This window comes from Giraffa tippelskirchi, chromosome 8 (assembly GCF_054371585.1).
Source record: "Giraffa tippelskirchi isolate mGirTip1 chromosome 8, T2T-mGirTip1v1.2.pri, whole genome shotgun sequence".
In the NCBI taxonomy this organism is placed as follows: domain Eukaryota; kingdom Metazoa; phylum Chordata; class Mammalia; order Artiodactyla; family Giraffidae; genus Giraffa; species Giraffa tippelskirchi.
In genome coordinates this window covers 114,380,673-114,407,547 of record NC_137282.1, presented here as the reverse complement: position 1 = coordinate 114,407,547, position 26,875 = coordinate 114,380,673, and the positions used below count along the sequence as shown (strand labels likewise).

The following is a 26,875-nucleotide window of genomic DNA, read 5'->3' as shown; positions in this document are numbered from 1 at the left end:
ATATATATTGTCTGATCCCATGGATAACTAAACTAGGGTGATAGAAATCAGGTCAGCATTTCAGGGGAGGTGTACAAGGAAACCTTCTGGAGTGTTAAGAATAACGGATATCTTAATATGACGTAGTGGTTACATGGGTGTTTGCATTTGTTGTAATTTATCAAACTGTATCTCTAAATTATGTCTCAAAAACATTAAAAATAATAAAACTGTACACCATCTCTATGACTCAACAATTTTATTCCTAGATGTTTATCCAAGAAAAGCACATGCACTCACAAAAAGTCATGTATAAAAATATTCATTACAACTTTGTTCATAAGAGACAAAAACTATAAATGGGTTAAATATTCCAATTAAAACAGAAAGATGATTAATCTTTATCTTTTAAAATGTACGTTGCTAAAAAAAATAAAGAAATGTAAAATGTAAGGTGGGAAGGGGTTTCAGGATGGGGAATACATGTAAACCCATGGCTGATTCATATCAATGTATGGCAAAACCGCTACAATATTGTAAAGTAATTAGCCTCCAACTAAAATAAATAAATTAAAACAACAACAACAACAACAAAAGAAATGTAAAATGTACATTGCTTATAAGAGACACAAATATAAGGACCCAAAAAGGTTGAAATAAAAGGATGAGAAAACATATCCATAAAAACATTAAAAACAAGTATATTAAAAAGCAATTATAAGTCTACTAATAACAGATCGAATAGATATTAAGACCAGAAGTATTATTAGACATAAAGAATAACAATTCATAATTATAGGAGCATTAATTCAATAGGAATATATAATAATCTTAAATTCAAATGAGTTTAATAATGGAGCCTCAAAGACTGTTAAGAAATAAAATCCCATAATCAGAGCACAATGTTTAGAAGCATGTCTCTCAGTAACTGATAATACAGATACAAAATCAATACAGCTATATTAAGATTAAGTAACATGAATAATAAATTTGATCAGACTCAAACCTATTCAGTCATCTGGTTTATAGCAAACATACCAGTACAACATAGTGGGGGTAAACTGTCTTGTTAATAAATGGTGCTCGATAAATTGCACAAATTTATGGAAAATATGGACATTGACTCTTATCTTATACTACATCCAAGATTCTATTTCAGGTGAATCATAGACCAACTATAAAAAGTAAAACAATAAGCTGCTAGAATAAATCGTGGGTAAATATTTATGACTATAGATAGAGACTATATGACTTATGACTATAGATATAGATAGATTTATGACTAAATATTTCTTAACATATAAAGAACACTAAACATAAAGGAAAAAATTAGTAAATTAGACTATTTTAAAATTAAGAACTGTGTTTGTATGTGTTCAGTCACTCATTTGTGTCTGACTCTTTGTGACCGCACGGACTGAAGTCTGCCAGGCTCCTTTGTCCATGGGATTTTCCAGGCAAGAACACTGGAGTGGGTCACCGTTTCCTCCTCCAGGGGATCTTCCCGACCCAGGGATTGAACCCACGTCTCCTGCATCTCCTACACTGGCAGGCTGATTCTTTACCACTGAGCCACCTGGGACGCCCAAAATTAAGAACTACTGTTCATCAAAAGACATTATTAGAAGAGTAAAAGAAGAAACAGAAGGTTTTTTTTTTTTCTGCAAAGATATTTGCAATGCGTATCTCCTACAAAGAACCTGTATACTGAATATATAAAGAACTTCTACAAATCAGTAAGAAAAAGAGACACTACCCCCCTTCCCATGGGAAAAGTTTTGAAGGCACTTCACAGAAGGGTGTACCTAAGTGGCCAATTAGTTATTCATGAAAACCTAATTAAAACCACAATGAGGTACCATCACCTACCATCAGAACATCTACACTTTTTTAAACTGATACCAAGTGTTGCCAGGATGTAGACCTCCTGGCATTCTCACATACTTCTGTGGGAGGGTAAATTTGCACAACTGCTCCGGAAAGCTGTTACCAGGACCTGCTGAAGTTGAACACATACATGTTTTATGAACGCAAAATTCTACTTCATATGTAGATTCTCAGAAGTTATGTGTGTGTATTGAAAGTCATGCCCCCAAAATAACATAGAACATTATTTTTCATACTTAGTAACTAGAAACCATTCAAAAGCTCATCAACAGTAGAGTGGATAAATAAATAGTATTCCATTCATACACAGATATAATGTGAAAGTCAGGTTTCTCTGTGACTCTATTCCCATGAACTTCAGAATCAGGCAAAATTAATCTGTAGTGATACAAGTCAGAATATTGGTTTCTTTTAGAGGGTAATGACCAGAAGACAATACAAAAGAGACACTTGAGATGTTGGTAATTCTCTATATCTTGATCTGGAAGATGGGTACCTACGTATATTCACTTTATAAAAATTTGTCAGGCTCTGTACTTAAGGTTCATGCATGAAGCTATATCATGTTATTCTTCAGTTTAAGTTCAGCAAAACGTAGTATACGAATAGTGCTAAAGTTTACAATACCTAATGCCAAATTTCGTTTGAGTAACTTTGCACGAGTTTCCACCAGCATCCTTGTGTCCCAAACAAAGCCTCCCAAATTGTGAGCATTATAATTTTCAAAGACATTCTTTAGTTTCATTTTAACTTGATTTTATCCAGCAAGCCAGCAAATACAAGCTACAGTGAATCTGGATAAACTGTTTCACTTTCTTTCTACTCCTTCCTTCCCCCCAACCAAGGTGGTAGGAAAGCACAAGAAGGGAAGCTTGAGCTAAATATAATAGGGAGTACAGTTGTTCCTCAGTGTCTCATGGCAGATAGATGGGGAAACAGTGGAAACAGTGTCAGACTTTATTTTTCGGGCTCCAAAATCACTGCAGATAGTGACAGCAGCCGTGAAATTAAAAGATGCTTACTTCTCGGAAGGAAAGTTATAACCAACCTAAATAGCATATTAAAAAGCAGAGACTTTACTTTGTCAACAAAGGTCCGTCTAGTCAAGGCTATGGTTTTTCCAGTGGTCATGTATGGATGTGAGGGTTGGACTGTGAAGAAAGCTAAGCGCCGAAGAATTGATGCTTTTGAGCTGTGGTGTTGGAGAAGACTCTCGAGAGTCCCTTGGACTGCAAGGAGATCCAACCAAGCCATCCTAATGGAGATCAGTCCTGAGTGTTCATTGGAAGGACTGATGTTGAAGCTGAAACTACAATACTTTGGCCACCTCATGCCAAGAGTTGACTCATTGGAAAAGACCCTGATGCTGGGAAGGATTGGGGGCAGGAGGAGAAGGGGACGACAGAGGATGAGATGGTTGGATGGCATCACTGACTCGATGGACATGAGTTTGAGTAAACTCCGGGAATTGGTAATGGACAGGGAGGCCTGGCGTGCTGCAGTCCATGGGGTTGCAAAGAGTTGGACATGACTGAGCCACTGAACTGAACTGACTGAACAGTTGTTCCTCAGTGTCTGTGGGGGATTGGTTCCAGGACAGCCCTGCAGATACTAAAATCCATGGAGGAATTTTCCTGGTGTTCCAGTGGTTAAGACTTTGCCTTCCAATGCAGAACGTGAGGGTTGGATTCCTGGTCAGGCAGCTAACATCCCACATGCCTTCCAGCCAAAAAAAAAAAAAAACCAGAACATAAGCAACCGAAGCAATATTGTAACAAGTTCAATGAAGACTTTAAAAATGGCCCACATCAAAAAAAAAGTCTTAAAATAAGATCCATGGATACTCAAGTCCCTTATAATATAAAATGACACGGTATAATTGTGTCACCATATATGTGATTGCAAAATCTGCAGATGTTGGAGGACTAACTGTACCAACAGGACTTACCACAGAGTGTGTCTGCATGTACTCAAATGTCTTCCGTAAAGTAGCCTTGAAAGAAATTGGGGTTGGAGGCTCCTAAAGACATGTGACCTGGAGAAGAGTCTGGGGCAGGAGTTAAGGGGTCTTGGTTTTAGCCCAGCTCTGCCTCTAGTTCATGGTGACCTTGGGCATGTCCCTTCTGCATTTGGTATCTCTTTCTTCAACTGTAAATGAAGAGTTAGATTAATGGGTCTCTGAGCAGTTTTCCAGTTAGAATTGGCTATGATCACATATGCTTCTGTGGGTCTGTATACATACTCCTTTTTAAGTGCTCTGTGAGGCAACAATGGGTACATTTATATATGAGCTGAACATTGTATTCACCAGAATTCTTAAAGAAAGATGTATCTGTTGGGGGATGTCAGCCTCCATGGCTGCAGGTGGCTCAGTGGTAAAGAATCCATCTGCCAATGCAGGAGACGCAGGTTCCATCTCTGAGTCAGGAAGATCCCCTGGAGAAGGGAATGGCTACCCACTCCAGTATTCTTGCCTAGAAAATTCCATGGACAGAAGAGCCTAGTGGGCTACAGTCCATGGGGTCGCAAAGAGTCAGACACATACATGTCAGCCTCCATAGGCACCCGAATGTGCGAGGAATCAGTGTTCTTGTCAGAGGAAAGGCGATAACTTTGCTTATTTTTCCAGAGAGAAGAGATAGACCCACAGGATGCTGGGAGGCTGTGTGGGTTTGTAGAGTAACTGCTTCCCATAGCTTCGCTGTCAGTGACATCGCTAAGCGCATGGCACGGTTGGCAGCAGAGTTTCGTGTGAAAATTGGTGAAAGGCTTAAGCTCCCTGCACAGACCCACGTCAGCCAGTCAGTCCCAAGGCAGGACAGGCAAATCAGGGGCCAGGAGGGGGAGGCGTGTCAGGGAGCATGCACTCCACTTTCATGCCAAGGGCAGGGAGCGGGGGCTTCAGTGTCACTGAGCCCAACCTCCAGGAGGCAGGAGGGAGCCCTAGCTGACAGATACGTCCTGTCTTCTACGTGGAAGACCGCTACGGCTAAGCACTGCCCGCATAAAACAACTGTGGGGGACAGACGCAGCTCTTCCCTCCTTCCTAACTGGATTCCTGCTCTGGGGCTAGGCCTGCAGCCGCTGCCTCACTGACACCCCCACCCCCACGCCCCTCCTGGGGGAGGGCGCCCTCATCCTCAGGCTGGATGAGTCGTTGAGTTTGGCAGTGGGTGTTCTGGCCACATGGCCCTCTCTACCCATTGCACCGGCTTTGCACGCTGGAAACCATTTCCCCCTCCCCTGATTGAAAACAAGGTTGAATTCATAATTTTACAATTTTTCAAAACTGCCTAACTTCAAGTGGGGGGAAAAGGGAGCTTTCAGTAACCCCTATCCGGTAGCCAAGAATTAGCAAGGAAAACACTGCTTCCCACTTTCTAATTGATGCCTCTGCCAAGGGCCCCAGGTATGCCGGCTCCTGAACACGCGTCTTTGGGGAATTAGTCTCAGGAAACATATCCCCTAGACCGTGTGCACTTCCTGTCGCCTGCAGGACTCCCCGAGACCTTCTTGATGCTAATTTTCTTGATACAAAACCATTCCTTTTTTTGAAATGAAAAATGACTTGTTAAACCCCTCTCAGGTCCCCTTTTTTTCTCTGTCCTCCCAGAGAAACACATTAAAGTAAACAAACCTGAGATGGAAAATGAAAACAGGGGCCCCCTAGCACCTGCAGGGTTTTACCAGCTCACATTACAAAGCCCTGTCTGAAGTGGCCCGAGAACTGTTTCCATTACAAATAGCCAGTTTCTCTTGAAAGTCAGGCAAAAGCCAAATTAGGCAGATGACATCAGGATCTATTTTCCTGTAGCATAAGTTCTTTGGAAACACCTGCCTGACATATTTCAGACGTGTGCCGAGGCGAGCCAGGCCCTCGGTGGTTTCCCGGGCTCGTCAGAGTCTCAACAAAAATGGCTGTTTGGGTTTCGCTGAGTGAAACTGGGTGAGATGGCTGCATGGAGTCTGAGCTGCTGCAGACTGACTTTCTGGCGCCTCTGAGGAGGCGTTTTAACCAGCTCTGCCCCTGTCACACTTGGTGTTGCCAAGAGAGTCCTGGCACCCAGGCAACCTGTCTCCGAACCTCTGTTGGGTGCTGGGGGGAGAAACGCTGGGGATATGGGGTCAGGGCCCAGATGCGTTCGGGGTGCGTCCTCGCCCGGCGGGAAATGCTGAAATTAGCGAAGAGAGCGGAGCGCACAGCCTGCTGGGAGCGGAATGAGGCGGACTGACGCAGACAGGTGGTCGCTCTGAGGCAAAGCCTGCTGCGGGGGAGGGGAATGAAGGCGACAGGACAGCCCACACCTCCTGGCTTTCCCCAAACCCTGATTAACATTCTGCCCTTGACAACCCTCTCCCCATGTAGACTTTCTTATACATTTTTTTACTACCCAGTAACAATGCGTCATTGACTTTTTCAAATGATCAGCATTGCTTAGAAAGTGTCCGGTCAAGTGGTCTAATTAAAGTTATGGTAAATCCAAAGTGGAATACTATTTAGCCATTCCAGTGAATCAGGGAGAATGACAGAGATTCTAGTGGAAAGACCTCTAAGGTATACCTACCTAGTGAGAAAGATAGAGTTGTGAAACAGTAGAGATAAGATGAGCCCACTTATTTAAAAGGGTGTTGTGCAGGGATCAGAGGTCTGTACATGAAAATGCACCAAAAGTGGACCAGGAGAAAGGATAGTAAACTATTAGTAGTGACCACCCCTGGGGAAGGAATTGGTGGGGGATAAAAGAGATGAGATGGGGGCTTTCATATTCTCTTCAGAATATGCTTGGAATGTTTACAATGAGAGCGGAGTCATGTAATACCTGTGTAAAGAGAATGTCCTTAATAAAATAATACAAAAAGTAGAAAGCAACTGCACTCCAATAAAAGTTAATTTTAAAAATAACGGTGACTTAAAATGGGATGGAAATTTAAAAAGAGGAAATATATGTAAACATATAGCTGATTCACTTTGCTGTACAGCAGAAACTAACACAACATTGTAAAGCAATGACCCTCCAGTAAAAATTAATTGTAAAAAGTACATGCATACACTACTATATATAAAATAGATAGGGGCTACTGTACAGCACAGGGAAATATACTCAATATTTGATGATAACCTCTAAGAGAAAAGAATCTGGAAAAAAAATAGATAGCCATGTAGGTATACAGCTTCCCTGGTGGTTCAGAAGGTAAATAATCTGCCTGCAATGCCGGAGACCCGAGTTCAGTCCCTGGGCTGCGAAGATCTCCTGGAGAAGGAAATTGTTACCCACTCCAGTATTCTTGCCTGAAGAATCCCATGAACAGAGGAGCCTGGTGGTTACAGCCCACGGGTTCACAGAGTCAGACAGGGCTGAGAGACAGATGTGTGTGTAACTGAATCACTTTGCTGCACACCTGAAACTAACACAACGTTGTAAATCAATTACATTTCAGTTAAAAAAAAAACTGTATGTCAGGGGCCGTGACTCAGCACTCCCACTGAGTTCCTAAACCCCAAAGACTAAAGAACCTATGGGCCCGGGGCATTACTGGGTTTTCTTGCACCTGACTGGGTCAAACACTGATGTACTTGTGAAGCACACGGGCTGGGGAAACTGTCCGTCAGCAATGAGAAGGTGTCTAATGGCACAGTGACGATAAGAGCGCTAAGACCCACTAGCCCGGGTTGACACCCTGACTCGGCCATTCCCAAGCAATAGGACTTAGGACACCTCCCTTGACCTCCCTGTGCCTCATTTTCTCAGCCATAAAATGGGGATGAGAAAGGAAGTCATCTGATAAAGCGGTGGTGGGGAATAGACTAGAGAAATCTAGTGCAAGCACTTAGCACAGGAAATGGCGCACAGAGAATAAAATATGAGTTACTGTTGAGATGGGACACACTGTAAAGTTTCTTCTTACATTTATAGGTTCTAAACGAATACATGGTGGGAGCCAATCCAACAGATGAACATGTCCCCTTAAATTAAGGATGTGGCAGAGTAGGACCACACAAGCATCCCACGTCTGAATGGAGCAGGACTGGGTCCTTTCATACTCATCAGAGAGCTCTTTCCTCTGTAGGGAGAGACCTAAGACATGGAGACACACGACCGCAGTGTGCCTCAGGTGAAATATCCTAACAGGTCCCCCAGAACGCCAAGAGCAGACAGCAAAGCCAGAGGGAGGCACTGAACAGGACTCCAAAGGCCAGGGGGTAGGGCAGCTGGCAGCTGGAAGTAGGGACCTCGAGGTTTCCGAAGGAGAATGGGGAGGGGCAGAGAGGTGCTTCACCCCAGCCAGGGCACCTTGCCAGGGCGCACCAGCTGTGTGAGGAGACCAGGGTTGAACTAAACAGTCAGACTTGCTTAAAGCCAGGAAATTACTGACCTGGGGAGCAACCGTAGACGACTGTCAAACACAGCGCGTGTCAGCTCCAACCTGCCCCCTCTCCCAACCAGCAGGAATCTGAACTTTGCAAACTCTGAAATCAGCCCCCTGGACTCCTTTGTCTCACACATCCCAGCCCAGATCGTCAGCACAATTCCCCCGGTAGGGCTTTTATGACTGGTGATGATGTAAGGAGGCAGAGAAAACACAGCTGGGCCTGCATGCAATTTACAGAGAGGGCGCTGGGGGAACGTGTGCCTGTCCCCAAACACTGGCTATACAGCTGCTCAGCTCCCCCCACGATGCTGAAAGTCCCCACCACCTCTCAGAAAAGGAAACACGTGGTTCAGACCAATGAGACATAGCTTTCATTTTTTAAAAAATCAGATGTAGGCATTTTAAAAGCACTGTGATGTTCTCCTTCCTTGCCCCCAACATCAGTGAGTTCTCATTCTTGCTTAATTGACCCATTAAATACCACTCTCAAATCCATCGCTTTCTCAAATCCTCCATACCATTTCCTGGGTTGAGCTGCATCATCTCTCACTTAGTGTCTATAACCACCTTCTAACTATTCTTCCTGCCTTCAGTCTTGGTTCCTCTAATCAGTCTCCACCGAGTAGCCAGAGAGATTCTCTCAAGAAATCCTGTCTCTCTCTTATCTAAAACCTTCAATGGCTCCCTATTGCTTCCAGAATAAAGCTTAAACTCCTGTATGGGTGCAGTCCATTCTTGTTATTCACAGAAGGCCTGTTCCATACTCACCAGCAACAGTCAGTTAGTTAACACAGAACCAATGCTCTTAGAGGAAATACAAATTTAATGTTTTATGAGCCTTTTGTTGTCATCGTCATTGCTGTTGTTAACCAATAAATAAATAACCTTGTTGTATGGTTTTCTCCTTAACTGTAATATATATTTAACATATATTGCTGATTCATCATTAACATTGAACCACAGGACCATCACTCATGCCTCAATAAGCTTTTCCAATGCAAGTATTTTCTGCATAAGACACAGGATGTGATCACCCTTCTGGAGCTAGGAAAGGTAAATGGTACTACAGGGCAATGCTTGGGGGCCATCTGAAATAGAAAAATTGCCATCAAAAATGGGACAAGTGAAAGTCAAATTCGCTCAGTCGTGTCTGACTCTTTGTAATGCCACAGACTGCAGCACACCAGGCTTCCCTGTCCATCACCAACTCCTGGAGCTTACTCAGACTCATGTCGATTGAGTCGGTGATGCCATCCAACCATCTCATCCTCTGTTGTCCCCTTCTCCTTCTGCCTTCAATCTTTCCCAGCATCAGGGTCTTTTCCAAGGAGTCAGTTCTTCACATCAGGTGGCCAAAGTATTGGAGTTTCAGCTTCAACATCAGTCCTTCCAATGAACATCCAGGACTGATCTCCTTTAGGACTGACTCGTTTGATCTCCTTGCAGTCTAAGGGACTCTCGAGAATCTTCTCCAATACCACAGTTCAAAAGCATCAATTCTTCAGTGGTCAGCTTTCTTTATGGTCCAACTGTCACATCCCTACTTGATTACTGGAAAAACCATAGCTTTGACGAGACTAATGTCTCTGCTTTTTAATATGCTGTCTAGGTTGGTCATAGCTTTTCTTCCAAGGAGCAAGCGTCTTTTAATTTCTTGGCTGCAGTCACGATCTGCAGTGATTTTGGAACCCCCCCAAAAAAGTGAAGTCAAAATTGCTCAGTCGTGTCCAACTCTTTGTGACCCTAAAGAGTGTAGCCCACCAGGCTCCTCTGTCTGTGGAATTCTCTAGGCAAGAATACTGGAGTGGCCAGCCATTCCCTTTTCCGGGGGATCTTCCTGACCCAGGGATCGAACATGGGTCTCCTGCATTGCAGGCCATTTCTTTACCATCTGAGCCACCAGGGAAGCCCTCAAAATGGGACTAACATGGCACTAAATAGACCAAAGAAAGGATACTTATTTATAGTATGAAAGCGGAAACCACAGGCTGAGTGCTGCCTTTTTAGTTCTCAGCCAGGAATGTGACCATGGGATGACTCACATTTTTCATTGCTCTCTACATGTCCATAAATGCCACAGAAGCACTGTGAGTATTAATTTTGAGGTTGCAAATAAATTTTGAGTAAGTAAATTTGCAAATATGAAATCTGCAAATAACGGAGATGAAGTGCATTTTTTACCATTGCTTGCTCAACACCTCTTTGTCCTGTTTTCATTTGGAGCAGAGTGAACATTAAGGGTGGGCACACAACTACACATCCAGCCCCAGTGTCCTATGGGCTTGGCTGCAGTGACCGGTCCAGAGAACAGCATGTGGCCTGAGGACAGTCAACCAGAGCCCTCTTGGGGGATTTTCCTACTGGAGGTGGAAGGGAAGAGTCTCGACTATGGGGAAAGACTATGGGGAAAGACTTGGAAGGATATGACTCTGGGCTGCTGATGACCATGTTCCTTGTTACACTGGCCACCTGTGGTAGGGAAGTATGTAACTGAGGTAGGGAGAGCGTGAGAGAAAGAGACAAGGAATTGTCAAGTCTGGTCTTGCCCTGGTCTTGAGGATTCTGCCCTCAAGTACCCAGGATCCTTCAACAAACCCTCTTTCTTGCCTCTTACAACAAAGAGTCCAGACTAACAATGAACAGGAGGGTCTACCTTGGCTGGGCCCCATCCCCCTTACTTTCTATCATGCTCTTATTTCAGAAGTGACATCCCATGACACAGAAACGCTCAGAGTTCCCTGCATATGCTCTGCAGCTCCTTACTCCCACATTGGCTCATGCTCTTCCCTCTGCCTGGAACCCACATCCTTCACTCCTGAGCTCCGTTATCTAGTCCTTCTCTGACCCCTCAGGCCAGGCCATCGGCCTCTTTCTTCAGGGGCTCTGTTTCACCCAGACCAGAGTTCCATCGCCTTGGGTTTCCCGCAAAGCCCAGACCCAGCTCCTCTCTTATTTCAACATATGACCTTGAACTTACCAATTTATAGAACTTGAACTCCCTGAGGGCAAAACTAGTTCATTCATCACGCAGCAGGGGCCCAGTCCCCTGAGGATACCCAGAGGAAGCGGGGCAAACTGCTGAATTCGGGGCCAAGACTCTGTTGCGACTTCTTTCCTGAGGCTAAGTGAATGCTGCCGAGTTAGGCCCGTCATAAAACCCCTCATATCTGAACAACAACTTGCAGCTCAGAAAGCCCTTCTACACGCATGATTTCATACAAGGCTCATGAGATCCCTGGGAGGCAGTTGTATGATTCTCTCCCTTTGAAGAAACAGAGACCCACAGAAGGAAAGTACTACTGTCCAGTATACATAACTAACCGGTAATGGGGCAAGACATGGAATGCAGGCTTCTGGCTTTAAGGCCAGGGTTCTGGACCATGATTGACTGTTTGTTTGATTGACTGATACGCCTGTCAACTTCATCTCACGTGGATGGGAAATTGAGGGGAAAGTGCCACATGTGGGAGAGGAGAGTGGCCTGTCCTATGCTAGGGGAACTCTTGGTGTCTTGGAGAAAGGAACACCTCTTTTTTACCAACCCCAGTCAACAGGTACTTGGTCAAAAACTCAACAGAAAATAATATATTCAACCTTTAGGAAACATGTTCCATATGTCTTAAATATCTGCAGGCCCTGTCTCATTTAGTCCTCACAGCCCAGGTGACCAGCTCATGGTTTTGCCAAGAATGTTCCAGGTTTAAAACTGAAAGTCCTGGTACTTCCCTAGTGATCCAGTAGTTAAGAATCTGTCTGCCAGTGTGGGGAACACGGGTTTGATCCCTGGTCCAGGAAGCTCCCACATGCCACAAAGCAACTAAGTCCATGGGCCACAGCTACTAAGCCCATCGTCTAGAGCCCATGAGCCACAACTACTGAAGCCTGTGCACCCAGAGCCCATGTTCCGCAACAAGAGAAGTTGCTGCAGTAAGAAGCCCACACACTGCAGCAAAAAGTAGCCCCTGCTCATAGCAACTAGAGAAAGCCCCACAAAGCAGCGAAGACCCAGCACAGCCAAAACTTTTTTTTAAATAAAAAAACTAAAAGCCCTATATCTCAGGAACTCCTTCAATCATGGACAAACCAGGAGGGTTAGGTGGTCCTCACACCTCATGACAATGACCTCCAGGGCAGGTATTGCTCCTATGTTACAGATGAGGCAACTGAAGCTCAGAAAGGGAAATCGACTGGCAAAGGTCACACAAGTAATTAGCAGAGGAGCCAAGGTTCAAGCCAACATCCCTCTGATTCTAGAGCACTTCCCAACCCTCAGCAAGGCCTCTCCTATCAACCATGCAACCAACCAGTCAGTCATCCGGAATGGATTAGCAAAATTGAGGCGTCATGCAGGAAGAGTGGGTGTCAGGCCACAAACATGACACAGCGTGTAGAAGGGGAAACAGTGCATCTGATCACCATTCCTTGGGCGTACGTTTCCCATCTGATCCTCACTACAGTTGTGTCTCCACAGGGCTTCCAGGTCAGCTAGAGGAACAACAAGCTTGACAGATGTTTTCCCCACTGAATTGGCTCATGATTTGACTGTAACTGTGTCTGTACCCGATGCCAAAACAACAGGCCAATTAATCCAACTCCATTGGCCAATACAGTGGAAAGAAAAAATAAACAAAGACGGTCGTCTCAGTGAGATGACCCAGTTGAGGACTGAATCTGGCTCGTTAATTCACCACACTGACCAGCAGACTAGGTTGTATCAGGTCACCTTAAGGCCCTTGGCAGACTCAGCCTGAACCATTTGAATTAATCAGTCCTGTTGGCAAGGTCTATCAGTGGCCCCTACCTTCTCAACTGTAAAAGACTAGATCAGCTTGATGATGGGAGTTGTATGCTTTCCACGTTATGTAAGGACTGCCCATGCTAAATGCTTGCTGGGAATCATTACTTTCAAAGTTCATTATGTAAGAGGCACTAGCTCATGCATTATGAGCAGACCAGGGCAAAAATGACATTTAAGATATTGCACAAGTTTTAGAACTAGTGGCTCTACAAATAAACAGTGATTTTTAAAAGAAATGGGAAAAAAAGAATTTATAAACCCAATAAAGATGCAACAGGGGCAAGTGAAGATGAAAGGAAAAAATTTAAAGCTGTGGTGAGCCACCTTCTGAAGCCCTCAGAACACTCAAATCCAGAATAATTCCTCACACAGAAGAATGAAGGGGTATATTCTTAGAAATGCCAATCAACAACTTACCCTCCCCTCCTGCCCCACCCATAACCACCATTGAGCTGTTTGGATTTCATATATGAAGTAAGATGAAGCCAGCAAAGAATTTCATGGAAGAGGAACCCAACTGTCCATTCCTTCTTTGGCCTTTTAAGCAGACTCAACCCAGATACTTATCCCAGCTGCCTGGGGCATATTATACACCTTCCTTGCTTGCTGAAACCCAGATCCCACCAGCATACCCATTAGAATAACCAGCGATGGGTAAGGTGTATTAAGCACTGACCATATACCAAGCTCTGTTCTAAGCACTTTGTATACATTATCCTACACAATCCTCACCAAATTTCAAGATAACTGCTATGATCAAACTCAATTTAAAATTGAGGCACAGAGAAATAAAATGACTTTTCCCCTGGTCTCACAGTGGTGAAGTTGGGATTTGAAACCCAAGGTCTGATTCTAGAATTTTTTGTTCTGAATACCTGTTCTCCACCCCCTGGACTTTCCAGTCATTGGTGCCATATCTGATTCCATTTCTGCCCTAGGTTCTCCTTATTTGAGGAGCCCCAGTAGGGAGACTGAGCTGGGACTGAGTGTGCTAGTGTGACCACCAGGGTCAACTGGGTGTATATAGCTGCAAGAGAGAGAGGAGGTTTTTGTAAGCAGCAAAGAATCAAGACTCAGGGATTTGCATCTGTTTCCTTTCAAGAGAGAAGCTAAAGACAGAAGCCAAAAAGAGCTAGGTGTATATGTCAAATGCTTCAGAGAGCAACTAAAAGAAAATCCAATTCAAATCAGCTTGAGATAGTCATTTTATCAGTTCATATAAGAGCTTGCTCCTTGGAAGGTAAGTTATGACCAACCTAGACAGTGTACTAAAAAGCAGAGACATCACTTTGCCAACCAAGGTCTCTACAGTCAAGGCTATGGTTTTTCCAGTAGTCATGTGTGGATGTGAGTTGGACCATAAAGAAGGCTGAGCACCGAAGAATTGATGCTTTCGAATTGTGGTCCTGGAGAAGATTCTTGAGAGCCCCCGGGACTGCAAGGTGATCCAACCAATCAATTCTAAAGGAAATCAACTCTGAGTATTCACTGGAAGGACTGATGCTGAACCTTAGATGGCTCCAATACTCTGGCTACCTGATGCGAAGAACCAACTCATTGGAAAAGACCATGATGCTGGGAAAGATTAAAGCCGGAGAAGGAGACGACATAGAATGAGATGGTTAGATAGCATCACCAACTCAATGGATGTGAGTTTGAGCAAATCCAGGAGATAGTGAAGGACAGAGGAGCCTGGCGAGCCACAGTCCATGAGGTCGCAAAGACTCAGACTCAACTTAACAACTGAATAACAAGAACAAATAAGAGCAAGTGTTGTGGAGGGTGTGGGGTGGGTATTTCAAGTTCAATTGATTCAGTGACTCAACATACCATCCAGGACTTGGGGTCTTTCAGTCTTTCCATCCACCATCCACAGTGTCAACTTCATCCCCGGGCTGGATCCCCTGTGTCTATGAGAAGCAGGCAAAGCTATCTTATCCTCACTAGGTTTGCTGGGAGAGGAAGAGAGCCTGGCTCCCTATGGCCCGCTCAAAACAGTAAGAAAACTTTTTTTCGCAGAACACACCCTCCCCACTCTGCCTGGAACTCATCCTGGCCCAAACAGACTGAACCCCCAAGGAACATTGACTGGGTTGGCCCCTTGAAGGTCTTTGGCTATGGGAGCTCACAAGATGCCAGGTCATCATGCAAACATCTTGATCTCACAGAGGTCATCAGTGGCACTGATGCTGGATATGCACTTGCTTGAGCAGGACAATATTTGTTTTTGGACAACAAATATTACTAAAGGAACAAAAGAATCATCTAAAAGAACTGCTTGTGTGTTCACACAAAATGTCCCAGGGGATTCCCAGAAATAAGCAGGGGGACATTGAGGAGCCCAATGTCCTACACTGTGTGATTGTAATAAAAGTCTATGAAAGTTGAATGCATTTGCACCACGAAACTGGAAAGCCCCAGAGAAAAATTAGGTTCCATTTGCTTTAATGACCCTTTGGAAGCCAGTTGTACCTCTCTACCTGACCCTTAGCCCTCTCCCAGACGTATTTGTCCCCTCTGGCTCTTTGCATCAGAGCACTGGGCAAGAGACACCCTCCACTGGCATGACCTGTTCCAGATGGTCAATTATCTTGGCTGCCCAGTCAGGGGAGAGGCTCAGACATCAATCAACTCAATTTATTCATTAACTTAAACAGCCCAAAGGAAGTAGGCTTAAGTAAATAAGTTTCTAGTCTGGCTCCAATCATTCCAATAACCCCATTTCCTCTCCCTTCAGCCTAATAGTCCTCTGCTTGGATCTACTCAGGTAGCACTTATTCGGGAAAAGTGAAGCCCAGAAAATGACGCTTGTCCTCAAAACAGGTCCACCTCCCTGCATGTTTCTTGACAATCGGTCAACAGGTAAGGAGACCCTCAGCATCAGACATTGGTAGATCTGATGCTATCTACAACACTAAGGCACTCACTCCTACACTTGCTAATGGCTCACAACTGAGACCCACCCTGGGAGTTGCTCTTGACAAAGACTCTTTTTGACCAAACTTTAATTAGCTCCCCTAAACCCCCTTCTAGACTAGACCTAAGCTTTGGGCCTCCATGTACATCCATGCTGAGTCTAGTTTCAGCAATAATCCTGCTAAGTCAGTTAGTAAGAATCTGCCCCTACCTCCCACCCCCCCGGCACTCAATATCTGATCACCCTTGATATCTGCTCAAGTTCCTCATCCTTCACTTTGGTGTATATAAGTCTTTGGCCTGCTTTAGCAAGAATCCTTCTAGGCCAGTTTAGCAAGAATCTTCTTACCCTTGATGTCTCCTCTTGGTCGCTTTCCATCCACTAACCTCCTTACCTTCTCCTGGGCTATAAACTCTCATTTGTCCTTATATTCAGAGCTAAGCCTGATCTCTCCTATTGCAATAGCCTTGAAAGTCTTCTTTGCCTTATAAAAAAAATGTCAGAATAATGTTTTTCTTTACCACATTCAGCTAAAGGAGACTGTCTCATCCAGTTACACCCCCTCTGCACAGAAACCCACATTAAATGGTTGGTAGGTGCAGGGCTGCCAAGGCCCAACACCCATGCCTCAGTTCAGGATGCCTCTGAAGGGCCATTTCAGCTTCAGAGTCCCCAGAGGGATCAGCTGAATCCTCTTTTGCACGTGCATCAAAGTTCATCTTTTCATCCATCCAGTCCTGCTTCCCTCTCTCTACAGGTGCCTACTAAGGGTAGAAAGGGACTGCACTCTGAAGGAGCCAACATGGGCAAGAAGGGGTCACACACTGGATGAAGGGGACAGGGTATAATTGAAAAGGGGAGAGTTTATCAATATGGTCACAGGATTTAACACCCTGGCAAGGACCCCAGGAGAAAGCACTAAACATGCTGCTCAACTGGTTTTAGAATGGCTGACTCTTAGTAAAGTAGAGAAGCTAGAGCTGCCATCACAGATGATGGGAGAGGGGATCAAAGGACTTGGAAACATGGGCTGGATATGTTCTCCAACCTCCTCTGCAGGTAAGCCTAGAGGGTGCATCTACTGATGCAAGAAGTAATGTACTGGTGATAGGGAGAACAGTATCATTGAAGTTCAGGGTGGCTGTTCTCCCCAGGGTTGCTGATGGGAGCAGATGCTGTTGCAGGTCTCTGTGAGAGCAAGTGGTTCACAAAGTAATCAAGGCCAGGTTGTGGTGCTGAACCCACAGAAGCCAGGTGGAGCAACACAGTAATGAGTGGCAGGCGGGATGGGGTGGCGGCCAAGGGGGCCAGCCCACAGAGATCTCAGGAAAACGGAAAAGAGAACACAGTGCCCCCAGGGAAAAGAGATGGATCCCTAAAAGGATATTTCTCAGACTATATACTTAAAAGAAATTAAGGATGATTGATCAGGAAACCGAAGGAAGCTACATCAATACAAAGTCACAAGCTATTGCCCAGTATTCAGACCTGAAAGCTGTCAACTCAAGGTGAGTGCGCATCCTCAGGAGAAAGGACCCAGGCACATGGCAGCAAGCACAGAAGTAATGAACTCCCCAACCATCCCCAAAGGGAACTGCAGCCCCTAACTTAGTAAAATATCCAGACATTTCAAAGACCATGAGACACCAGATCAGAGTTGCAGCCACATCACAGTCCCCAGTGAGAGTCGGGGGCAGAAGGGAGCCAGGTCACCAGTCCAGGTCAGGTTCACAGTGAACCCACCTAGTGGTCATCTTCCTGGTCCTCAAATGATAAGTGGAATGGATACTCATCGCAGTTGGGTGAATATCCACATTGGTTCCTTGATGTGTGGAGCCACCCTAGAGGAGAAATCCTCTAAAACTGCCCCCATTCCTTTGCCAAGATATTAAATCACAAACAATATTACATCTCAAGCAGAGTCTTTCAGGAGACACCATTAATGACCTAAAAGAGCAGGCGTGGTGGTCCCCAAAATGCCTCCATTTAATTTACCAGTCTGACCCCACTCCTACAGAAACCAGATAGACTCTAGAGGATGACAGTGGGCCAAGCTCAACCAAGTAGTAGCTACCATAGTTGCTGGCCCAGGCGTGGTATCTTTGCTAGAGAAGACCAACACAGTTCTGATTCACAGTACACAACTCAGCTCCGGTAAATGTACTCTCTTCTGTCCCTGTCAAGAAAGAGTACCCAAAGCAGACTGCATTCCCATGGAAGAGTCAACAGTAGAAATTTACAGTCTTACTCTAGGGCCGTATTAACTCTCTCATCCTTTTTCATAAAACAGTCCAAAGGGACCTGGACACTCTGCAGAGCATCCCACTTGTCAACAACGGACATGGCAGATATCATTATATCAGTGACGTCGTGTTAATCAAACTGGATGAGCAAGAAGTGACACGTATGTTGGAGGCCTTGACGGGACCCATAAGCTCCAGAGTGTGGGAAAGAAAACTTGCAAAAATTCAGAGACCCTCTACATTATTGAACTTGTTAAGTCTTGTGGCTTCAAGCAGGCAAGAGTAGATATACTACATAAGGGATCATCCCATCCAAAATACAGAATGGCTTAATCTCACCCAAGCCCCTGACAGTGAGCAGAAAGATGCATCAAGGAAATGCATCTAGCTATCCATTCATTCATTTATTTATTCATTCGTCCACCAAAAACTTGTTGACAACTACTCTGAGCGACCTGTCCTAGGCCTGAGGTTGAGATGGGGTGAATTGGGAATTTTTGACGGTGTCCCCACCTGGGTCCCAAAAATGCTTGGATCCTGCCTTTACTATCACCACCACCACCACCACGCTCCCCCAGAGGGAACCCAAGGAGCAGAAACGGATGAGAAACAGAGGAATCATTTGAGAAATAGCATCCCAGGTGACTCTACCAAATGCAGAGCATGCTAGACAAAGTTCAAGGTCAACGTAAGGCCACCTCTCCTTCTCCAAATTCTTTTAGTTACCTATGCTCTTCAAAATGCCCTCCTGGAAACACAGGGAACACTCAATAAAAATCCAGACTGTCTTGCAGGACAGAGGGTTTCCTCAGGGAGATATATGTATATCAATCATGAGAGCTTATGAAGTCAGGTTGGGCTTTTTCCCCTGAATGGCGGATATTTTTGAAGCTGGTCTGTGGTGTGCACACACCCTATCCTCTCAGGATGCTTGGCCCCCAAGCACTCCGCACCCTCTCCATGAGTTCTGCTTGGCGGCCACTGAAACAACAAACATCCCTCCGCTTGTACACGGTGAGCTAGAGACAGGCCAACTCCACCGGAGCTCTGCCACTTCCAAAATTATCCAGCAAGGCTAGTGGCACCGCTCCACGTTCTTCCAGGTTTCAGTGGGGACAGAGGCTGAAAACTGGTCTCTTGAAGCACCCTTGGCTGAACTGAGTGAGTTCATGAAAAGAAAAAAAAAACCCTGGAAGAACTGCTCCAAAAACAATTCCCGTTGGGCAGCAGTATGTCACTTCATCCGACCTTTTCCAAAGTAGGGTAACCGTCTTTACGGAGTAAAATGCCCCAAAGCAAGGGAGCACCATGTGGCATAATGGAAAGTACAGAGGCTTTGGTGTCAGAAGGAGCCAAATTCAAATCCTAGCTCTGTCTCTGTGTGGTCTTCAGCTATAAGAGCCTCGGTTCCCACATCTGTAGAGCAGGAATACGACTTGACTTCTCTGACGGATCAGAGGAGAATACAGCTGTGAGGCGCCTGGAACTCGGTGGATTGTCTTGGAGTCCCTTTACCATAACTGGATCAGCTTTCATAGGATCAGAGCTTGTCAGAGCGGGAGAGGACCAGACAGAGCTTCAGTTGAATATTTAATTCTTACAGCCCCTGGGGCTTCTGTCTTATGGCTGATCTCATCCAGAATGGGTAGAGAGGTCTCAAGAAAAGAAACCAAGACGGTATTTTATTCAAAAGAAAAAGGTGAGAAGGTGTCTTCTGAGATTTTGCCATCATCCGTGCTTGCTGTGTGAGTCTGATATATGGACCATGGCAGGGAAGCCTGACAGAGGAAGGATGGAGAGGCTGGTCCTTGGCAGCCAAGCAGGGATCCATGACCTCCCCCATATGTTGTCCCCTGAGCCCAGTGCAGGAGTATAACTCAGAGGCTGCATCTGCAAGATGGTCTGGAAATGCTTCCAAGGAGAAGAGCACTGTGGAAGCAGTAGCTCTCTAAATCACTTAGGAACAGCTCATTCCCAAGCAATACAAAACTAATGAATTAAGAGAGCATATCGGCCCCTGAAACTGAGAAGTTCAGAGGCAGGCTAAGTTTCAGCAAAATTAGTTAGCAGCTCAGTGGTGAATCCAAGAAACTTGTTTCTTTCCATCCTTCCTTCTGCCTTCTGCCCAAGGCTGCCTCCCCTCAAGGCCGCCTCCCCTCAAGGCTGCCTCCCCTCTCAGCCACAAGGTGGCCACTAGTAGTGGTGGCAAGGACATCCTAGTCCACTGAAAAAAGAGAGCTCCTTCAAGAGAGCTTCTGTGAAAGAACAACAACAAAAAAAAAGTGGGAGAGAAGCTTCCTTTTCAAAAGTCCCTAGCAAATGCTTCCCTGGGACACTCGCCAATCACAAAGTCCAGGGTACTGAGCTGTGAGCATGGCCAGGGTCCACCTCTGGGAGTGAGGACTAGGGCTGCTTTCCCTTGGAGTACAAGAGATATGTGTGGACAGCACCCAGTTGAAAACTGGTGAAAACAAGATAAAAGGGGAGTGAAAGCCAACAGCAGCAAATGTGCCGGACACCATCAAAAGCTTTGCCTACCCCGGATGTGGGCTTTCCAGGTGGAGTAATGGTGAAGAATCCACTGGCCAATGGAGGAGGCACAAGAGATGTGGGTTTGATCCCTGGGTTGGGAAATTCCCTTGGAGAATGAAATGGCAACCCTCTCCAGTATTCTTGCCTGGAAAATCCCACGGACAGAGCAGCCTGGCGGGCTACAGTCCAGGGGGTCATGAAGAGTGGGACGGGACGGAGCACAGCACACAGCAGCAGCCCGGACATGCACCAGTTCTGATTCTTCTAGCATGTCCACTGCTCTCCATTCTCCTGAAGGTAGACGAGTGAATCTGATAAGATCATCTTTCTCCAGTGTCAACATGGCTCCTTGATTGACTAATGTCTTAGTTGAAGTAGGTACTCTTCACAGGCTGTGGTCACCCAACTCCCTGGAATCACTGGTTTCCAAACTTTTCACCAAAGAGCACTTTTGTCCATGGAGCAGTTGCAGAGGGCGTTTTAATTGCAGCAGGAAGGGGTTGCCTAGGGATGGAGCATGCTGAACAAGCTAGGCTCTGGATCACCCTCTTCTATTCTAAGCTCACACATATAACCCTGGCACCACCTTAAAATGAGTTTCTAATACCTGTTATTATTTGCACACTTGACCTTGGTCTTTGACCCTGCTCCACATCCTACGTAAATGTCAAAGCCTTCAACCTCTGCCTTCAAGAGTTCAGTTTCCTTGAACTTTCTTGTGGTCCAGTGGTTAAGAATCCACCTTTTCATACTTTGATCCCTGGTTAGGGAACTAAGATCCCACATCCCCTGGGGCAACTACTGAGCCTGCCAGTCACAAAAAGAGGGAAGCCCGCATGCCACAAATAAGACCCAATGCCTGCCTCTGCGATATCCCAGCTGTGTAACCTTGGGGAGATCACTTTACCTCTCCTAACCTCAGTTTTCTTCTCTACTAAATTGCAAGAACAAGCCACAATTTGGACCAACAAAAACGCAGCCTATTAGGGCACTGGGTTGACTGTTACATTTGTAGAATCTCTCTATTTACTATCCATAATGGCTGGAAATGCTTGACCTGCTCAACACTCATGTTAACTGTATCCAGGCTCCATTTAAAACAAAAAAAAGCTCTTTATAAAAGGTATTAAAGGCCCCTAAAGACAGCAGTTGCACTAAGTGGACTCTGAGTGGCCCCAGGCTGGTTCCCCAGAGCTCTGTAATTTTCTACAGACTCTCCAAATAGGATGCTTCAAGCTAAGTTCCTACTCCAAAGCTGGGTCTGCTTACAAACACGCCTGCCCCTTGGAACTGCATTCTGTGACTGCTGCTGAAAGCAGCTTTAAAAGCTGAGTAAGATGTGCAGGCCTGGGTCTTCTCATTGCTCCTTCAACCTCCTGCCTTTGGAAGCCTGGCTGGTAGACTCCACCAAGGCCCTGACAATAAGCAGAAAGCTGCCTTAAGAAAATGCATCCAGTCATTCTCTCACTCACTCATTCATTCACCAAAAACTATTGAAAGCCACACCAGGCAGCCTCCCCTGGGCCTGAGGTTGGTGGATGGTGATGGGGGGTGGTGTAAATTGGAAACTATTTGATGGTATCACCATGGGGGACCCTAGGAATGCCTGAATCCTTCCTTTTACCACCACCATCACCACCCTCCCCCTGAGGAAACCCAAGGAGAAAGAACGGAAGAGAAACCAAGGCAGCATTTCAGAAACAGTATCTCAGATGACTCTTATAAAAGGCAGAGCACTCTAGACAAAATCTGAACTCAAAGTAAGGCCACTGATCTCTACTCCAAATCTTTTTGTTGTTGTTGTTGTTGTCAATTTTTGGAATGCTTTAATCAACAGAATGGACGTATACAAATGAATTTCAAAATGAAATCAATGCACCCAAGAGGGAGATCTAACATGAGAGTACCTACAGCCCACAATGAGAAACCGGTCAGATGGAAGAAGGCCAGAGTCCAAAGCAGAGAGTGAGGAGGAATGCGTAAGAGAGAGGAAGGGCCCTGGGACGGGAATATCAAGACGTGCTCTGCAGTCGTCTTCAACTTCCAGATGCCCCAAGGGCTCAGTTGATGGTTTGGGACAAACATGGTATTTGGTCACAAGGAGCAGCAGTAGAGATCGGCTGTATCTGGAATGGGGAGGGAGGTGAGAGATCTGGGGAGACTGTAGACAGTCTATGATAAAGCAGACGGAAGTATGAGGGCCCTGGTGTTAAAAAGGCTCTGTGTCCCCTTACGACAGGCGCCAAACAAACCACAGCAATATACTATGAAAAATGACTCAAGTTACTACGTTAGTGGAAGATATGAAGTAGCTACAGGAAACTTCTGCGGAAAAGGTCCAGTTTATATGGGGAAAAATACGCATTCAAGCACTGGATCATCTATAGCGCCGCACTCAGAGTTGGTGGAGGAAAGGAGCTCTTTCTGGGTGACTTGCAGAAGGCCATCTTTTCTTCACGGAGAGGACTAAAGCATTCAAGTTCTTTACAAAGTTTGGTTAGCCTTCATCTTGTCCTGTTTTGCCTTGTATTTGGAAGCGGCCCTGGGCTCACTGCTGGGATTGCTCCAATCATCAGCTTCAGCTGTGCTCTTGTAAGGGCGCCATGCGGACTTGTTAAAAACCGGGAGTCTCTCAAATGCTTCACTTGAAAGGGCCTTCAAATAAATGACAGCATCAGTAACCACACCTTCCATAGAATAGAGTTTTAGATCTCCTTGAAAATATCTACATACAGACGAGAAACTGGCAAGCCATAACCAAATCCAGCCAATAGGGTGGCTCAGGTAAGCTCCAGTCTAGGTCTCGGAGTAGTTGAATACATGGAGTTAAAGAGGCGATCTATTTTTTGGAGTGGAACCCACCACCTAGGTCACTTATCTTAATGTACAAGTCTTCTTTACCCAGAGTAACCAGGGTTTTAACAGCTGGGTATCCTCTTTTCTATCTTCATACAGTTCGACTGCTGCTCTCATTGAGGTCTTGAACAATTCAAAGAGCATGTGAAAGAGGTGTGAGGGCACATAAACTGCCTCAATAGGTTTGTTTGGAGCTTTGACACTGAATTCTTCAACCTCCAGCTCTGGAGCTACCAGATAATACTGTTCACAAAGCATCTTGGCAGTTTCATACACACCTGTCACAACGTCAGTGACGTTGCAGGTGGGATCAATACTTCCGATGTGTTTCTGATGTGCAGGATTGGTGTCACTGCCAAACAGAAGTGTGTGCTGGTTAATAAGCATGTGGAAAGAGATGCAGTTGGTATAAAATCAGTCCAGAAAATACTGGGTGTTACTGCTAATGAATGGATCAAACCCAAACTTCTCCTTGTACTCAATCACTCCTTGGGCCATTGTAGGAGCCACATCATTGTGTTCATTTCTGACTTTAATTAGGACTTGCAGAAAGTTATCCAAGACCTGTGGATCTTCAGGGCTCTTATCTTCATATTCTAGAAGTTCACGAAAACTCTGCATATACCAGCTCTGAACCAATCCCACTGAAGAGTGGTTAAGCAAGTTCTCTGGCAGAAGATTAACTTCTCTCATTGTGTTAGCCAGGCACACAGGAAGCTCCTTTCGTAGGAACATATATGAAGTTTTCTCACACACATTATCTCTCCCTTGGGGATGCTAGCTCCAGAGCACCAGCAGTGGAAATCTCCTGGAACCTCCTGATCAGCAGGATGTGGACCTCTTACCATCCCTATACCCAGGCTGTCCTGGAAACCCAGCCAGGCCTCAGAGTCCACAGCTGAGGGATGAGGACCCCCAGACCAGCAAGCCCACCTAATGCCAACTCTGAGGTGGGGGAGGAGTGTGGGCAGGTAACTTCCTGAGAGACTGTCCTTGTCACCAGATGAACCATACCCAACCATACCCATATCCTGTGGGTATGGCCCACAGGATAGGTGTCTTGCCCTACTCCAAATCTTAATATTAAAATCATCATACTAGGACTTCCCTGGCAGTCCAGTGGTTAAGACTTTGCCTTCCAATGCAGAGGATGAGGGTATCAATCCCTTCTCAGGGAGCTAAGTTCCCACATGTATCATGGACTGAAAACCTATATATATATACATATAACAGAAGCAATATTGTAACAAATTCAATGAAGACCTCAAAAAATTTCCACATCAAAAAATCTTAAGATAAAGTAAAATCATCATATCAATGTATACTGAGAATAAATAGAAGAAAGAGAGGGGAAGATGGAAGGAGGAATAAAAAGAGAGAAACCCTGAGAGAGAACCAGGCCCCTAGTGAGGCCCCAAAGCCTCCTTACCACTCACAGGGATGGAGAGGAAAAGAAAGGAAAACAAGAACACCCCTGATCCTGAGAGCCAAGCCTTGTTTACTCAGAAAGGAAGTGATGGGATTGACCTGGTGGACAGGCAAAGAAGAGCATTCTAGGCTCACAGAATAGCATGTGTACAGACGCCATGGGTGAAAAATCAAGGCAGGTCCAGGAGACTCAAAAGGTCTTGGGTGGCTGCAACAGAGGTGCCAGAGAGAAGAAGAGATAAGAAGAGGAAGTCTACAGGGCCAGATTGCAGAGGATATATTATAAACCCTACTTCTGCTGTGGCCCTCTGAGTGTGCTTTCCTGTCCCTACACTTTGGGTTTAACCATGTGACTTGCTTTGACCTGTGGATGCTAGCAGACATGAAGAGAGACAAGGCAAGACTTGTGCTTCCAAGATTAGGACTGAACCCCTTATACTCTTGCCTGTCACCATACCAAGAATATGGTCTAAGCAATAGGTGATCTAAGAAGGCAGAGACATATGGAACAGACCTGGGACTCAACATACAGACTGGAGTCAAGCTCAGTTGGGCCCAGGCAACATCAGCCACATCCCAGCCAACCCACAGATGCATGAGGAAGAACAATAAATGCTTACTGTGGTACACCACTGAGAATTTGTGGTTATTTGTTACACAGCAAATGCTACCCAAATAAGCCTTGTGTACTTAGGGAAGACACTTGGAATTTACCCTACATGCAGAAGTCACTGAATAATCTTATGCAGATGATCCTCTCACAACCTTCCCTGCTAAAATATGGAGTATGAAACTTATACCTCTCAGTTTCTGGGGCAGTGCTGGACCTGTGGAACATACACACTGAATCCTTGCTGATAAGCTGACAGGATCATGTGCTTTGGTTAATGCAGATTCCTCTGTCTGAGAAAACTGCCCATCTCAGCCACTTAACCAATACATTTTTTTCTATTTCAAGAACTTTGTTCAAAACCTTCACAGAACCTTCCCAAGCTGGAGTAGAAGCTCCAGAAGACAAGTGCATGTGGAACAAGCTCTGGGATGGACCATATACTAGGACACAAAGCAAGTCTCAATCAGTTTAAGAGTATAGAAATTATTTCAAGCATCTTTTCTGATCACAATGGCATGAAACTAGAAATCAACCACAAAAAACAAATGAGAAGAAAAAGATGCAGCAGATATTACATTATTGATTTGGCTTCTCCTTCTCTAGACTGAAAGTCTAGTCCCCCCCATTTAGAGTGGGGACGATGTCTTTTCTCTTAGGTCCCCAGCATCTAGGACATGGTCTGGATGGAGTCAGTGACTGGTCAGTGTTTACTGAGTGAATGAACAGATGAACTTCCTGACAGCTCCCAGCACACAGCTACGCCCCTGTGCAGCAAATGCTTGGTTGCCCGGCTGCCAGTGTTGGTCCTCATTAACCCCCTCACCTGTCCTTCTTTCTTTCCTCATTTAGAATCACACACTCCCCCCTGCGTGCTGCTCCGTTTCTGCTACAGTGACCTCTTTATTCCATCTTAATAATACCTAGACTATGGACAGAGTGACATAAAGGAAACCCGTGAGTCAAAACATCTATGCTAGGAAAAATACAGGTGACCTATAAAGGACTTCACCAACTTTCCTGAAGACTTCATGTTTGGACCTTATAAATCATGGGCGCCTGTCCCGCACAGGCTAAGCCAGCCGTATTGCAGCACGCTGCCCATCTTTAAGAGGTCTGGTGACACAATGCCTTGTTGATGCAGAGTATTTATACAGAATTTCCCACATCAATCTTGGTGTAAAAAAGGAGGTGATGTCATCAAGCTGTGAAACAACTATCATCTGTAGAAAACCCTAGGCAGTCTCTGGGAC

General features: G+C 45.2%; 1 protein-coding gene across 5 annotated transcripts in view; it reads right to left on the bottom strand.

Moving 5' to 3' along the window:
- Nucleotides 1–223: 223 nt before the first annotated feature.
- Nucleotides 224–26,875, bottom strand: part of FBXW11 (F-box and WD repeat domain containing 11) — a 188,193-nt gene continuing 161,541 nt past the window's right edge. For all 5 annotated transcript variants that reach the window (XM_081520752.1, XM_081520746.1, XM_081520721.1 and 2 more), the window contains one exon: nt 224–3,585. The gene's annotated coding sequence lies outside the window, so the exon portion shown is untranslated. The remainder of the gene's footprint in view (nt 3,586–26,875) is intronic.